The 13,367-nt window shown below is 29.2% G+C and overlaps 1 protein-coding gene and 1 pseudogene across 2 annotated transcripts in view; one reads left to right on the forward strand and one right to left on the reverse strand.

Annotated features, from left to right (window-relative positions):
• Positions 1–13,367, reverse strand: part of LOC142329160 (uncharacterized) — a 90,126-nt gene that overhangs the window by 59,704 nt on the left and 17,055 nt on the right. The window lies entirely within an intron of this gene.
• Positions 400–10,228, forward strand: LOC142329090 (protein toll-like; annotated as a pseudogene).

The following is a 13,367-nucleotide window of genomic DNA, read 5'->3' on the forward strand; positions in this document are numbered from 1 at the left end:
GATGCAAGTGTTCTTAATGAAAAGAATAAGAACAGCGAAATAATATTAACATAATGATTACCACGTGCAGCTCACCTTAAATCTATCTGTGAGGCCATGTGACATGGCTTGTGGCTCACTGATCCTTATACAGAGTAAAGACATTACTGAAAAACCAAAATGACTAGGAAATAATTTGATTTCTAAAGAAGAAACAACAGCTGAAAATTTGATTTCACATGCAGTAGAAACAGATAATAACGAGGATAGCTACCAAAACCTTCCAGTTATCAAAAAGGGTACCCTTTCTCTTTTTCAAGAAAAACTTTCAAATTATAAAGAGGCTATATAGAATGTCAAAGCATCTGAATGAAATGAAGCGATAGGTAAAGAAATAAATCCTGTTCATCAGAATCAAACATGGCAGCTACCGAAGAAATGTCCAGATTGCCAAGGGTGGATAGGTGTTTACGAACAATGATTTGCTTCAAAATGACAGGTGAATCACCCGGCAACACATCATTATTAAATTAGGCATATCTAAAGAACAAGCTGCCCACATTATCAAGCAATTGGGTTACCATAAAATATGTGCACAATGGGTACCATGCAACTTCCACTTCTTCCCTCACCTCAAGAGGGATCTCAAAGGTAATCTCATTACACCACCGACAATGTGGTGAAGGAAGCTGTGACCACTTGGATTCGAGAAAGACCGCCAGAATTTTTCACATGAAAAATGTGATTATCAAAAACCGATTCTGTTGCATATACTGTTCTCATGTGTTGTTCATGCCTGGGTGAATGTTTAAACAGTTTCCCTAATATGGTGTTTATTACAGCCACTATAGATTAGAATATTACCGGGTTACTATGTTAATCAACATATTTTTGCGAGTACTTCATTAGTATGTTGTGTGACATTTTGAAAGCAACAGTGAAAATGTACCAAATACATGAAGTGTTAGCAATTAAGCATGCATATTGATATATGTTAATATTACGTTTTTTTTTTTTTCATTTGGTAGTAATTGTATTAAACTGTGATAAGCATGCCAAACTACTTTGCATTTTCTTACATGATGTTTGCTTACCCATTTCAATTTTATAATTACTTCTTTCTGGTGTCAGTAACAATTGATATATTATTTTGCAAAATTATCAAACATCTGTTATAACAAAGATGCAGTGATAATCTTCATGCCATCTGAGAAGTTGAAAAAAGATCATTTAGAATATTTAAAAAATGAAAATATAGACTTGAGATATGAAAAATATACTCAGGAAAAGAGAAAATGCAGTGGATTAATACCAGCAAAAAAAGATGTTTTGTTTTTTGACATCATATTTAATGATTTTGGATCATTTAAATGCTATTTTGGATTATTTAAATATGAGTTTAAGAGGGAATGAGTTTTGGGCTTCTCAGTCAAAATCTTTCATTAACTAAAAAGGGTATGAAACAAAAATGCATAAAGGGCATATGACAAAAGAGACCAATTTTTAAATAAAACTGATAATTTAGTTAGTGAATAGTAACACTGAAACTGAAGGTAGTAGACAACTCAGAAACAAGGTGAAGTTGTTGAACGATACACTCGACTCAGTTCTTTGGAAATACATCAGATATTTGAACAGAAAAATTAGAATTTTGTCATAATTCTTGAACATTGTAAAAATGTAGATTTATCCAGTTTGGTTGAGATGACTGATATCTATATAGGCTGAAGGTATGATCAGGACAAAATGGCCTGATTCCTATCATTGTTAAGTTTGTAGATCAGATTAAAAAGAAGAAATCTTTCATAGATGCAACAAGATAAACGTCTCACCATTTGGCTTTAGAAACCCATACTCCAGTGTGTACAAACAACTATTTGAGCAGTGAGAAGGTTACAAGGAGTTTAAGATAAAAAATTAATACAAATATTAACGGATATAGAGAAGTAAGGTTTTAATGAGAAACAGAACACAAAGGTCCAAAAATAATAATGTCATTAAATAACTTTGAACTATTACAAACTTTTAAAATGCTTTGTGCTTTACTTAAATAAAATTTATTAATTAATATAGTCATTACATTTTTATTTTTATTTTAATGTTTTTCATAAAAAAAAAGTTACAAATGTACATACATATTAATATAGAATAAAGCCTTATTAAGGAATCAAAATCAATAAAACTTAAGGAAGATTCCAAATTCAATTTGTTTGATTCAAAAAATCTAAGAAAAACGTTTGATTTTTCATTTTTTATTCTAACAAAAGAACATCAAAAAATTGTTTTATTGGAAATATGAATATTTGAATGAAGCTCACCATCCAGATAAAAAATTATATTCATTAAGTACAGAAACTGAATATAACAGTTTTATGAGGAGAACCTTAGTTTAGATCGAAGAAAATTTAAATCTTCTGAGTTAGGTAATAAAATTAAAAAACTGCAGTTTATTTTAAAGTTTATTTTTCATATTTTTTCTGTCTCAACCGCTTTACAGATTGAATCGATTGTCAAAATAATTCTTGTTTTTTTAATTGTAATCATTATTACTCAGCCTTAAAAAAAAATTTATCTTATCCGGTGACAGGAATATAAATTTACCAAATAACAATAATAAAATAAATAAGTATAAAATCCTACAGAATAGTCAGGGATAAAAATCACAAGTTAATATTACTTTGAGGCCAACATAAGTTTAAGATCATTTGCAGACTATTTGTTTAAAAGAGATAAGATAACCTTGTTTTAAATTACAACCTGAGCATTTAGATCATACGATAGTTCTAAACAGTAAACAGAAAAATAAGTTACAATGTAAAGATAGATTTTAGTTGTTTTAATGATTTAATTAACGAAAAAGATTCTAGTTCTATAAATAAATAAAGGCCTATATCCATAAAAAAAATAACATTAATGATGTTTTCATTATCAATAAACTGAATAAAGGAATTGAATATGCCAAAAATACTGCTAAGACTATTAAATTTCTGTAAAGCTAAGCCTTGGTCAGTTAAAAACATAACCCTACTTCTTTTTTTAACTAAGAAAGTGAATTAAATTAAAAGATAAATTATCCAGATGTCAATGTTTAAATAAGTATTACAAAAGATAAAACAAACTTAATACTTAAAATTTATAGAAGAGATTAAACAATAAACTGCGTATACAGAAAATATAAAATCAAAATGCTAAAGAATAAGGGTATGACAGATGAGCAGAGATAGTTATGAATCACCTAGTGAATTTTTTATTAGAGTTGGCAATAAAATAGATATACACTGAATGCAATATTGACATTACTAATTAAGCGACAGAAATAATCCTTTATAGATAATTAGATAAAACAATAAACTGTGAGCACACAAGTAGGCGCAATATAAAAAGTATTATTTTTCCTTAAAAGATCATAGAGTTGGTTGTTGATGTGGGGAAAGCAATATAGCTTTGGTAAATATCTTTTATTTAAATAGCGATTTATCAATTTTAATACTATTCAATAAAACAACAACTCACTTTAAAATGTAATTAGCGCTTATCGTACCAGGATAATGTGTTCTTAGCCAAATATTATAAAATGTATAGTTAAGAATAAAACATTAGTAACTTGTTATAACATCAGTACTATTTAATGAAGATGATTTGAGAACTGAAATACTTCCTGTGTTGTAGAGGGCATTATTTGCTTTCTCATGGCTCCAATTTAACAGTCTTGTGTTAATTACCATCTGGTGGTTCATAAGGTTGTGGTTGTCACTACTATTATAAATATATTTCTCTGACTGAACGTCTTTCTTTGTCATATTTTAATATTAATAAACTATTTTGTTATAAATTAACATATTTACGTTAAATTATAATTTTTTTTAGGCTAATGATCTTCATTTTCGCTCAATGAATTATGTAACAGTTGATTTATCATACAACAATATTTCAGTGATTGATCTTCAGCCGATGGAATTACTGGCACTTGCACAATATGAATCGAATTCATCAACTTCACACCATTACAAAACATTAGAAAATCATAGTGCTAGAATTAATCTGATTGGAAATCCATTATTATGTGACAGTAGAAATTATCACCTTAAAAAGTTTTTTGAGGGAACTCTAACACCAGAAGCTTATTATTTGATTGATATCATTTCAAATAATCAAATAACATGTTCTGGACGAAAGCAATTAGAAGGTTTGTACTGCAATATGGTGCCATCAAAACTTCTAACATGTGAATTAAGTCAAAATAATAAACGAATCTAGTACTAAATGACCAAAAGAATGGAAATGTTTCTACTGCCCGCAAGAGGAAGGATTGATTATCGATTGCACTGAACTAAGGATAAAAACTTTCCCCTCGAAACTTTCTTCTTGGAATATTACAATTCTACACTAAATCATATAAAAATGTTAATCATACTGAGCTATATTTAGCAAAAAATTATTTATCATCACTGCCACTAGAATAAGATGAAAGTTTCAAGTATATCACGACTTTATCACTTCCCTCAAATAACATTTCACAAATAACTTTGACCGGCTTATCGCCTAATATAACAGTAAGTATCAGAATAAATTATTTTAAGTATAGCCATAATGATTGCACATTTAATAATAAATATTTTATTTAATGATTTTCACACTTGTTGACTATAAAATACAGTAATTAGACAAATTGTACTAAAATTGGTGTTATAAAGGAAGAAGAGGAAGTTGAGGAGGATGAAATGGGAGAAACAATACTGAGATCTGAATTTAAGAGAGCATTAAAAGATTTAAATGGCAGAAAGGCTCCTGGAATAGACGGAATACCTGTAGAATTACTGCACAGTGCAGGTGAGGAAGCGATTGATAGATTATACAAGCTGGTGTGTAATATTTATGAAAAAGGGGAAGTTCCGTCAGACTTCAAAAAAAGTGTTATAGTCATGATACCAAAGAAAGCAGGGGCAGATAAATGTGAAGAATACAGAACAATTAGTTTAACTAGTCATGCATCAAAAATCTTAACTAGAATTGTATACAGAAGAATTGAGAGGAGAGTGGAAGAAGTGTTAGAAGACCAATTTGGTTTAAGGAAAAGTATAGGGACAAGGGAAGCAATTTTAGGCCTCAGATTAATAGTAGAAGAAAGATTAAAGAAAAACAAACCAACATACTTGGCGTTTATAGACCTAGAAAAAGCATGCGATAACGTAGACTGGAATAAAATGTTCAGCATTTAAAAAAAATTATGGTTCAAATACAGGGATAGAAGAACAATTGCTAGCTTGTACAGGAACCAAACAGCAACAGTAACAATTGAAGAACATAAGAAAGAAGCCGTAATAAGAAAGGGAGTCCGACAAGGATGTTCCCTGTCCCCGTTACTTTTTAATCTTTACATGGAACTAGCAGTTCATGATGTTAAAGAACAATTTAGATTCAGAGTAACAGTACAAGGTGAAAAGATAAAGATGCTACGATTTGCTGATGATATAGTAATTCTAGCCGAGAGTAAAAAGGATTTAGAAGAAACAATGTACGGCATAGATGAAGTCCTACGCAACAACTATTGCGTGAAAATAAACAAATACAAAACAAACGCAATGAAATGTATTAGAAATAACAAAGATGTACCAATGAATGTGAAAATAGGAGGAGAAAAGATTATGGAGGTAGACGGATTTTGTTATTTGGGAAGGAGAATTACTAAAGATGGACGAAGCAGGAGCGATATAAAAGGCGAAATAGCACAAGCGAAACGAGCCTTCAGTCAGAAATATAATTTGTTAACATCAAAAATTAATTTAAATGTCAGGAAAAAATTTTTGAAAGTGTATGTTTGGAGTGTCGCTTTATATGGAAGTGAAGCTTGGACAGTCCGAGTATCTGAGAAGAAAAGATTAGAAGCTTTTGAAATGCGGTGCTATAGGAGAATGTTAAAAATCAGATGGGTGGATAAAGTGACAAATGAAGAGGTATTGCGGCAAATAGATGAAGAAAGAAGGATTTGGAAAAATATAGTTAAAAGAAGAGACAGACTTATAGGCCACATACTAAGGCATCCTGGAATAGTCGCTTTAATATTGGAAGGACAGGTAGAAGGAAAAAATTGTGTAGGCAGGCCACGTTTGGAATATGTAAAACAAATTGTTAGGGATGTAGGATGTAGGGGGTATACTGAAATGAAATGACTAGCACTAGATAGGGAATCTTGGAGAGCCGCATAAAACCAGTCAAATGACTGAAGACAAAAAAAAATGGTATAAAACTACGTTTCTAAAAAAGTTAAGAAAAAAACTTCACATGGATGATTGATATGGATTTTAATACTAACGAATTACTTGTCTTCACTCCGAATAAAAGGCAATGTGAGAATCATAAAATTAAATTTTGAATAATTAAAAGCAATTAAGCTGAGAGAAATTAGAAATTTTGTATAAAATGAAAGCTGTTTAGAAAGAAAATAACATTTACACTTGTTGGTTATGCTTCCAGCAATGAGATAATTCAATTACTTCCCGTTTAGCTCAACCTGAAGTTTTATGATTAAATATGTTATTTATGATTAAATATTTATTGAAAATATAAAAAAATTTGGCCAAACATGAATTGTAATTAAATTTTAACGCAAGAAAAATTCACACTATAAAAATTTATATAGGTAAAGTATATGGTGATAAGAATATTTATAAATAAAATGTGAGAATTAATAAAACATATTCAATAAAGCTACACTGAAATTTATCAGACTGAAAAGAGATTGTTTTGAATGATCTTTTATTGTATTAAAGAACTGAAGCAAGAAATCAACACTGAAATTTTGTAAGGTTAGACAAATCATTACTGATGAAATATGAAGGTCATCTCATTCATTAGATTTCAAAATTTCACATATACATAATTTTTATTGAACATTATCGGTACAATAAGTTTTGTATGATGACTTTCCCTGATCAATGAATGAGGAAAACAAAGGGTGGATTAGCCTTGACATTTCTTGACTGATATAACCAAGAGGGAATAATATATTTCTTAATCGTACTGTCGGTGGTAATCGACACAGATTTGTCATAAAACTTCTGAAAATAAACACTGGATATTGAATATGTATCATTCAGCTACTTCAAAAACAAACATTAAGGTAAATTTACACAAAAAAAAAATTATAATGGATATTTTCTGAGGCCAGAAATGTAAGAAGTCTTTCCTGAAACTATCACAATAATTACAGTTACTAAAAATACTTAATAAAAACAAAACTTTATTTGAAAACAGAATGTGATGAAATAGAGAAAGATGGTAATAGGGGATGTTTTTTCATAGTTTGATCTGATTTACATAAAACTTGATCAAAATATTGCATATGAGAACAGAATAGACTCATCAGTATAAAATTCAGGTGACAATGCCGAAGCATTTTTCACCCAGAAAAAAGTCAAATAAAAAAATAACCATTATAAAATGAAGTAGAGTCAGTTATAGTCTCTAAACATTAAGAAGCAATAGATTTGGAATCGTATCACCATATCAGTAATTAAAAATTACACAAATTCATAATGAACCCTTATATTTAATATATATTTCCTTTAGTCTGGAGAAATATTTTATAACAGTTATTGAAATTTACTGAAGTTCATGAAAATGTACTTAAAATACAAATTGAATTCTTACATTAGTTAATGTAGGAAATCAAAGGTACTGGACTAAAACTTCAAATTAAGAAAAGACACCATCATTTTTACTGGACTGAATAAATTAACTGCAATTATTTACTCTGGTATAAGTTGGAATAAGATTTTGTAAAAAAAAAACTAGCTGGTCAGGGCTCACTTTTCTTACCCAATCGTCTAGCCAGGACCCCCAATGTGCTTCGATATCCTCATGCTTGTGAGAATAATACTGATAAATAAAACTGAAACCTCGTTCAGTTTACAAAAAAATATCATTATATGGTAGGTAAATTTCTTCAAAGCACAGTTTAGTCAGTACAGGACCCAAAACTATGAGCGATTTGAAGAGTGTGGGTTTCAAAATAGTCAGCCTTCATCTTAAAAATAGTAGTTATATCCATCCATATTTAGTCTGGTTCTTAGTATTACCCTACAAACACCACTAGGAGGTTATCATATTTTGTTTCTTATTTTTCTTAAGTGTTTTTTTGGCCAAGTAACTGGAGGCATGTGCAGCCAGCTGGGTCGCACTACAGTAACCGTGGCTATTGGTTGAGCTACCAATAGTACACGAACAAATCCCTTAAAAAATCGAAAATAAAAAAAACACCAAAAATGGTCTTTAGAAATTATCTGAAGAATAATTGCAAGCCCAAATCTACTTAATTTGTCTAATCAGAAATGGGAAAAATTTGGAATCATTTTTCAAAATTTTTTAACTTTCTTCATCTCTGCAAAAAATCTAAAAATTGGTTTTTAGATATTCACATGAAGATTATTACACACACACAAGTTCACGTGCCAAAAATCAAGTTGATATCTTCATTTGTTACTGAGAAATTAAAAAAATAGTAAAAATTTCATTGTACTCCATTTTAACCCTTTAAACCCAGAATTTAAAAAAATCCTTTCTTAATATGCACTTACACAGTATAAAAAAAACTTGAATACAATTTTTCATTAATTTATCTTCACTAGTTTTTGTTGGGCATTGATAAATCAGTTATCAGTCAAGTCAGTATATCACGACAAGCTGCTTTATAGGTACAGTTTTTCAAAATTTATAGCTGGCTTAGACATGAACCCCAAGCCTATGGCACATATGGAGAGTTCAAATAGAAACATACACTGCCTAGAAATATCTCTTTTCCAAAGAAATTTAACAAGGCAGCAAAATACACCGGTTTAAAGTATAAAGATGATTTCATAAAAGGTTGAGATCCTAATTTATCCCCACCGGTAAACATTTTTATCGAGTACACAATCAATTATACAAAATGGTTAGCCAAAATCAGCAGAAATCATAAGTCAGTGCACGCATAGGAAGTTTTATAAATGTAAAATGATTTTACATTAGTAAAACGTAGAATGCATTTTACTAGTGTTAAACTGACTATCTCCTAAAATGGTCACAAACTGACCACCAAAAACCGAACTTTAATGTCCTTTGTGGATGACTTCTAGTAAGTATATGTTTTTTTTTTAATAAAGAATAATTTTAAAAATTATTTAAAAATCACAAAATATATCTTTTGAAAATAACTAAGATTTATAGCGATATATAATTCATTTGATTAACTTGATTTTTATTAAATGACTTCTTAATTTACAAGATTTTTTCTGTCTTAATATCTTTTAAATATGATTATTAATCTGTCTATTGTTTTTATATTTCAGATCGACAATCTGAATAATGTAACTTGCTTGGGAGGAAAATCTATATCAGAATTAACAGTAAATGAAATTTGTCCCACATCTACAGCAGGCGTAATAATTATTATTAGCATTCTTACGGCTATTCTTGGGCTCATAGTAGGTCTTCTTATAGCTCTCTACTATCGATATAATCAAGAAATAAAAGTTTGGCTTTATGCACATCAGATGTTTCTTTGGCTTGTTACTGAAGATGAACTAGATCGTGATAAGCTGTATGATGGTTTCATAAGTTATTCTCACCGAGATGAAGATTTTGCGATAAAACATTTGGTTCCAGGGCTGGAGAATGGCACCCCTAAATTTAAGTTACATTTACATTATAGAGATTGGATTATAGGTGATTATATACAAAGTCAAATAGCACGGTAAATTGAATATTCACGTAGAACTATTGTTGTGTTGTCACCTAACTTTCTAGAAAGTGTTTGGGGGAAAATGGAATTCAAAACAGCACATTCCCAAGCGTTGAGTATGGGAACAGCAAGAGTAATTGTCATACTTTACGGTGATGTTGGCCCGGCTGATAATTTAGATCCTGAACTTAAAGCATATGTATCAATGAGCACATACCTAAAATGGGGTGACCTTGGTTTTGGGATAAGCTTCGATTTACTTTACCTCATCCTACCGACTTATCAAAAGGAATATACCACCTCTTTTCCAAAGAAATTTAACAAGGCAGCAAAATATACCGGTACTAAGTATCGATAAAGATGATCTCATAAAAGATTCAGTTCCTAATTCATCCCCACCAGCAAACAGTTTCATTGACCACACACCATCGTTTAAACAAAATGGTCAGAAATCATAAGTCAGTGCGCATAGTATTTAGTGTTTAGGTACCATAATTCTCAAATAAATTAAAAATAAGTAACGTACATCATTTAGAGAATGTTGCTCATATAGAGTTTAAGATCTAAGATAGGAATTAGATTAAACAACTTTTTAAGTTTTATTTAAGTATATTTATAGATGAACCTTAGGAATTTTAGATTTAATCATTTGTACAAATATAAACAAAAATAAAAGAAAGAAAAATTTTACTTAATGTTAGATCTAATTTATTACATATGTATAGTAATTTATTATTTAGTTCTGCAAGTCATAATTTTTAATATGATATATTTATGATAAGCCACGTTTTTAGTATAGGCATAAAGTATACTTTTTTAAATTTTATAAAACAAACAAATTTTTGAAAACAACACATCTTTGGCAAAAAATTAATTACAATACTTTAGTAGTTGAAAAACTAAGCTTTTTTTTTCAAGTTTAATCCTGTCACAATTAACTAATTTCCATTGAACTGAATTCAAACATGTAATGTTTGAATATGTTTGTATAACAGGAAATTTAATTAAACATAATAATTAAATACTTTACTTACCAATCAAGTTAAACATTTGTATGTTTATATGTGAAATGTTTAAATACTTAATTAACACTGATACTATTATTATTATTAGTAATAGTATTTTAATTAGTTGATTGATATTAATTATCAGTAATAACTGTTACTTCTAGAAACAAATATGTGGCGGCCATTTAAAACTATCATTATTTTATATCTAAGAGCCCCTATTAATTAAATAATGCAATTATTCCTCACCATCATGTCTAAAAATCACACATCATTGTACTTTAAAGTACTCTTGCTTTATTAATAAATAAGGAAATATGAATCTTTCAGTATCCACAGTGTATTCAGTTGAGGATAATGTAGCGGTTTGTTACATGAAGGTCACCAAGTGTAAAACAACTCATATTCTCTGAAATCTTACTTGGGAGTATTGTACTGCAAATACTGCAGAGTTACATACATTAAATCATTTATTTTCTGGAGAGCAGGAAATTCCTAATTTGTTTCTAGGAAACATCCTGAGGTCAATACTGCCTCTATTCAGATGCAGAGATGGAGGTTTCTGAAACCTGTGAAGATCTTAAAAAGCTTTTTCTCAATTTGAAGCCGGATAGGATAGGAATGGTTGATATGAATGAGAATATGAGAATGCTCGGTATCTTCACATTACTTACTACTATATGATAAATGTAATTCTAGAATATTACAATAATAAACATTTAACCCTTTTTTTAACATTGCTTTACAAATAAAACAATTTCCAGCCTGCAAATCTTTAATTTATTACTAATTTACATTAAGATTGAAAGCAATATATTATTTCCATCACCAAAAGCGATGGTGTGAATCATTTCCAGTATCTGTGCAATAGATAGATCTACTCTAACTATATGGTATATGACTATAATGAATAGTAATTATTTCACATAATATGAGCTAAATAAATGAATCCTTATACTATATTAATATTAAAGAAATATAAATTACTTAGCTCATGTAACTACCATTATATTTTTTTAAATTTAAGATTATTCAGCAACGTATTTTTTAGTTACAATAAAAAAGTGATCACCTTGGTAGCCACCAATTTTCAGGTTGACATTTGTTATGTAAATCAATTAATTAAATCGTGACCAGTTCAAGAACACTGGTAACATGAATATAGAAAAGTAATGATACAATAAACTGGATACAAACTGAATTTGGATGTGTCCTGCTACATCACTAATTAGTTATAACTTAATCCATGAAATAGACAAGTTGTTAGAATCGCTGCTAATTAATCATTATAAACATTTCATGTCGGAAGTCATTCAGAACTTTAACTACATAAGTAAATAAAGAATTTAATTATTAAGTTTACTTAGCAATTAGTTAAACTTCTTATCGTTCAAACATATGTGAACATACATACTTTTTCGATATTTAATTGTAATAGTAATATTATTATAATATACATCTGCTACACAAAATGGCAGTCCACTTCAACATTCCTTTAAAATAACACTTTCTATGAACGATCATGTAATCTTTTGTCTTAACTTTTCTATTTTTAAAAATTACAAATCACTTTTAGTAATACTACAATACATATTATTAGAATAAAAGAACTTAAGAAGCAGGCACGTGTAAACGTTATACTCTCAAAACCTTTTACTAGTCTTCAAATAAAAAATATATTTTCACTGTTTAATGTTACCAGAGATCTCAACTTAAATGATGAAGGAAATATTTTAACTTGGAACAAGTACTATTTATTGCAATTAAATCCCTGTCCGATGAAACTACGCTACAGTAGATGATTCTTTAAATGAAAATAACAAGGTATTACTACTACTAATTTATGTAAGGTAGTAGAACACTAATGATGAAAGGTAAAGAGGAAAATGTTCCATATTTTTATATGATCAGTTTATTGATGAAAATGTCATTTTATGGTTATAAATTACAAAACCAATATGTTGCAATTTAAAAACACTGATGGTAATACTCAAAACTGGTAAGGAATGTAGGAAAAGACAATTGAGAGGGCGTCTTTTCCAATCTTTTGTGTGTTTTACACAGAGCTAAAATCAGTAACGTTAAAAAGTAGTCAAGAAGGATACCTTTTTTTTTAGTTTTCCAGTTTTTGAAGACTAATCTCAGTAACAACTGTAGTTTTGTGAGTTTAAAAAAAAGAAAAAGCGATTAAGAAATAAAATATCTACAACAACTCTATTTTTTATTACTATATTGAACAAAGCTTGAACCATATTGCCAATTATATAACTAGTGCTATGTTTTACAAATTATTTCTTTTTTAGTTTCTACAAAAGAAGATCAAGGTGATTCTATATTGCCAAGCTTGATCGGGTACAAGAATTCTTTGCTCTTGCACAGATTGTTTTTAAAAAGAACAGGCTGTAAATGCACAAGAACATGCAACAACAATGTCAGCAACAACCTCAATAAATTTAAGGAAATAAAATAAAAAAACTTTTAGCAATATTAATGGTTTTTTTTTTTTTTTTAAAGAAAATAGCTCTCTAATCTGAGTTACTGTTAATGAAATATTGATACATCACATAGCATCATAAAGTGTTATATAATTCATATTAATTTATTTTGAGTTATATACACATTAAATATTTAACCCTTCGGGCTAGTCTAGCGGTTAGCTTGTC

Source organism: Lycorma delicatula, chromosome 8 (genome assembly GCF_047948215.1).
Source record: "Lycorma delicatula isolate Av1 chromosome 8, ASM4794821v1, whole genome shotgun sequence".
NCBI lineage: Eukaryota > Metazoa > Arthropoda > Insecta > Hemiptera > Fulgoridae > Lycorma > Lycorma delicatula.